Consider the following 4,884-nt stretch of genomic DNA (forward strand, 5'->3'; position numbering starts at 1 on the left):
CGTGTGCTTTGGACAGGTATGGGAGAGGGGAGAGTGGATGGGACCTAAGGAGGGGGGAGGGACCGCTGCAAGAGGTAAACTGCTGCCATCAGTGAGGAGTCCATGGACGTGAGAATCCGACGTTGGTCAGACATCGTAGCTGACATGCCCTCCATGAACCACAACAACTGGGTCAGTATTTGAGTCTGGCCATGGAGGACATTCAGCATTGATGTCTGACCAACGTAAATCTGGCGGAGTAGGTCCACAGACTCCGTACTGAGGGCAGCAGGGGAGACAGCAGGGGAGACAGGGGCAGGGGCTGCCGTGCCAGGGCCGAAGGAGACATGGGGGGCTGCACAGACAGAAGGGACCGGAGCAACTGGGAGGGTGGAGATGGTTCTGGAGGAGGCGGGGACAGACACTGTGATGCTGCCAGGTGTTGTGGCGTATTCCCCCTCCTCCTGGGAGTCAGAAGCGGACCCACCTGCGTGGTAGGATGTGTTGCATTCCAAGAGTTCCGCAGGCTGACTCCCCTCACCCTCCGTGCCACTGGCTCCCTCCGACTCCTCAGCGATTGTGGCACTGTGGTCCCTCCTCTTGGTCTGTGCAGCTGTCTCCTCCTGTCTCTGTTGATGATGCTGTTGGCAAGGAGAAGAAACAGAAATGCATCAGTCACCTGTACACATCTGACACATGAGCACAAAATCAGTAGGTCACACTGCAAAACATGGCATGCATCATGAGTAACAGCCAGATAGCCCTGCACATATTTGAGACTTTTACTGCCCAGTTGGTATAGACACAATGCTACTTGGACACAAGGATCCAAAGAACACACCAGGCCACAACTCGAATGAGAATTACACTGAGAAGCTACTGTTTGTTTATAGGAGAGCAGATCAATACAATGAACTGATGCCACCTCAAGTTCACAAAAAAATAAACAGTAATGGTGCCCCTCAGGGCAAGCTAACCCACCTCACTCCCCAAGGTGACACCAAACTATATTGGTGAAAAAATCAATGTAAATAAATGTTGCCATCTTGGGACTCACCACACTTTTCACAATCGACATGTATTGAATGTGGTGATTCGCCATCTAGTGAAGACAACACGTATGGGCCTGCATGACAGATGTCTCACAATGAAATTCACACAAAAAAGATTTACATATTCTTTGAATCAGCTGGCACCCTTTAAGATAAAACACTGTTAGAAGCAAATGGCGTTGCAGATTGTCCATATACATGGTTCATCGGAGGTCTTGATTTCTTGACACTCATTAGTTTGTACAATTGACAACAAAGGAGTTTTAAGACCTCAAGACCACTGTGGGGACATGTATATGGAGATCAAGGCACACCATTAATCACTAACACTGGCCTGCTTCTTTCAAAAAACTGGAAATGTCGTTTTTTGTGCACTACCTTGTGAGACAACTATGATGCAGGCACATAAGTGTCCTTTCCACAATTCGTCATATTAACACATTCAAAACAGGAACAACTTTTAACAAGTGTTGTGAGTGCCAAGGTACAATCATTTATGTGACACAACTTGAAATATGTCAGTCCTCACATGGGCATCCATTCCCTGACGACACAATTGCTTGCACAGAAGACCTTCTGGCTGTCATGTGAAGTGGCACACGTGTCCCAACTCAGGACAATGCTTAATCTAATGGGCCTGCAATTGTGATGTACAAAATCATTGCTGTATTGTGGACACACCGTTATCCCCAGGCAAAATGTCAACACAGAAGTGTGCACACTAAGACAAAACAGCGTTGCATCTGAACTACATACATGTGGCAAAAATGAATGAGGCAGAATCATGTCTGGAACCAAATAACATAGGCTGCCAAGCCCCAAATGAAATCACTGGCCACCATCACAGGAGCAGTGCATGGTGAAAAAATGATCAGTCAATTCTCACGCAGAGGTCAGACCTGGCAAGGCTAAATCAGGCAGGCCCATGTAGACCTGTCCTGCACAACACCCCCATCCCTCATTCAATGTGATTAATACAGCTCAAGAAGTGAGACCCCTGAATCAGGGTAACAAAAACTGTGCAGCAACAATTCCAAAAGTAACCCAAGCTCACCTTGTGGGGCTGGGAATACATATTAGTCACAAATAACCAACAACAGATTGTTGTGAATAGGCACACAGGCACTGCCCAGTGTGAGTATGCACAAGCCACATCTTGTATCCATGTACAGTGGATACATGTGGCAGACACAGGAAAAATACAAACTATGCCAGGGACCAATGCCACAGAGGCAGACCCATGCTGAACCCACATAGAATGGGCACAGTGTTGGATGACACACATGATTAGGAGGCCAGGGTTTCTCAGGGGATTGTAGTGGGCACACTGATCCGTGGGTCTGGAATGAGCTGACTGTACCATGAGTAACCATCATGGCACTGTGCATATCTCCCAACTGATGTACATCATGTCTGAGAACACAACATGGGTCATACATGCTGGAAGGGTGTGCAGTTGAAACCTCACACTCCTATGTTGAGACTCATCATCAGTGCAAACAAATATGAAGCCCAAACACAGTGCACAGGTCATGGCACAGGCAAGGTCCCAACACATCTCACAGACCACCCTCCCACATGATGCGGAAATCAATGTGCAGTCTAATTTTCTTGCACCCTAGATGAACATGTGCAAATGTGATTGCACACAGACCAGGGGACACATGTGATGGAGGAGAAGGGATGAAAATGAGCACCAGGTGACTATGGGGAATTGAAAAGACACTGCACATGTAACCTGTATGAACAGACACCCCATCTGTGGGAGTGTAGCCAGGCTTCAGAGCACCACAAGAAGCAGGTGACTCACAACACAACAAACAGCCAAGTACCTACCCCCTCCTTGCTGCTGTCTCTCCTTTAACTGCCTATCGAGTTCTGGAAACACCACTGCCAGGACCCGGAGCATGTGGGGGGTGAGGTGACGGCTTCCGCCATGCCGGCGTGGAGGCTCCATCTTCAGCTGCACCCAGGCGATACGCCGGGTCCAGCACCGGATGTCTTGCCACCTCTTCTGGACGTTGCACAGCCGCCAGCGATGGCCCCCCGCAGACCTGACGGCCCTGACAATGTCCATCCAGATATCCCCCAAAGTGAAACAACATCACTACACCTGCTCCATGTCCCAGAGACACACACTTGCACACCTTTGATAATGTGAACAGGGCATAGGATGGTGACAGGACTTGCATCATTGTACATGAGAATTAGGCCTGTGGGCAAGCCCCAATGCACTACATGGCATTGAAAGGCAACAGATGGCGTAACGGGTGCAACACACTCACTGATCATGGCACACACTGGGCAACACATGCAACTGCAGGGTTTGGGACAGCACGTACCAAGCAGTCACATATCCCACTCCACTTAAGAACCCTCAGCAGACCAGACAGACACACCCTGGCACAGATCACTTGCCTGTCACTGACAACAGCGGATATAACCCTCACTTTGCACATGTGCCACTTGACAATGGGGAGATATAGCTGTCGTGCTAGCTTTGCAAGTCAGGCACACAGCACTGCTTACTTGTCACATCAGATGGCTAGAGCTGCTGCATACGCCATGCAGCAGTGGTGCAACAAATCACATGCACACTCACCCAGATGACAAGGAACATTCACACACTTCAATGTCCATGAGGTTAAACACAGCATTTGGACAATCTCAACACAGGTCCCCTCAAGTCCTAAACATTTGTGAGTACAGTTACCTGTCACTCCGGGGGGAACACTGTAAGCACAATGCAAGTGAGGAATGAACACACACAAACTACATCATGCTCTGCATGAGAGACACCACCATGTACACCACCGGGACTCACTCACAACCACATTTGTGTCCCACCAATACACAATGCCTGTTGTGACACTCACACAACAGGTGCACAGTCAAAGTTAGTGCAGTCAGCACTCACCTGCTCCTCTGGTCTCCCATACAGCTTGCTGTACTGTGGTAGGAGGCCATCCAGCAGGGTCTGGTTTTCCTCCTCAGTGAAGGCTGGGGCCCTCTCCATAGTATGAGCCATGAAATGCCAGAGGATGCAGAGACAGCAGCAGTGTGGTCCAACCCAATGTTGTGCACGCAAGTGCCCTCTCAGGGGTTCTTGCTGCCTTAAATCAGTGCTGATGAGGGGCTTTCTGTTTGAGGAGTACAGAGTGATAGGTCAGATTTGTTCGCATCGTACAATTCCTCCAATCCCTTTAAACCTAGGGCTCAGAGAGCATTTGCAACGTTCACAATTTGAGCTTCAGCTCCACAATCATTTTGCAACATTGTATATTTGTGCCCAACTGACTTTTGCAGGGCACCTGTAGCACACATTAAAATCTCAGTATCCATGACAACCAGTATGCATACAGGGCCTACTACTCGTCCTCGGTTTTCGTAGGAGTGCCAGCAAGCTGGAATATGTGTCCTGGATGTATTGCACATGCCAGACTCCATAGTGACCTGATGTGTAGTAGCAGTTTTGCATGTGCTATGAAAATTGCCATCGATGTTGGCTGACAGTTATTCTCCATTCTTCCCATATATGTCCTGCAGGGTACCGCCTCTACCAAGGCCATTTCCAGATTTGGCTACCATGAGGGAACGTGCCTGCATCCGAAGTTACGGTTCACTCGACAGTTGATTCACTACTTGACAAACAGACTGGAACCACATCTCCAACCACAACACAGGTATCCTACTGCGCTGACCCCCAAGCTAAAGGTGATGGCAGCCCTCCATTTTTTTTGCTTTTGCTACAGGTATGTTTCAATTAACCATAGCTGATGTCGGTGGAATGTCACAAACGATGTTCAGCTGTGTCCTGCGTGATGTCTTAGCAGCCATGTTGGAGCACATTGAT

Source organism: Lissotriton helveticus, chromosome 6, assembly GCF_964261635.1.
Source record: "Lissotriton helveticus chromosome 6, aLisHel1.1, whole genome shotgun sequence".
NCBI classification, from domain to species: domain Eukaryota; kingdom Metazoa; phylum Chordata; class Amphibia; order Caudata; family Salamandridae; genus Lissotriton; species Lissotriton helveticus.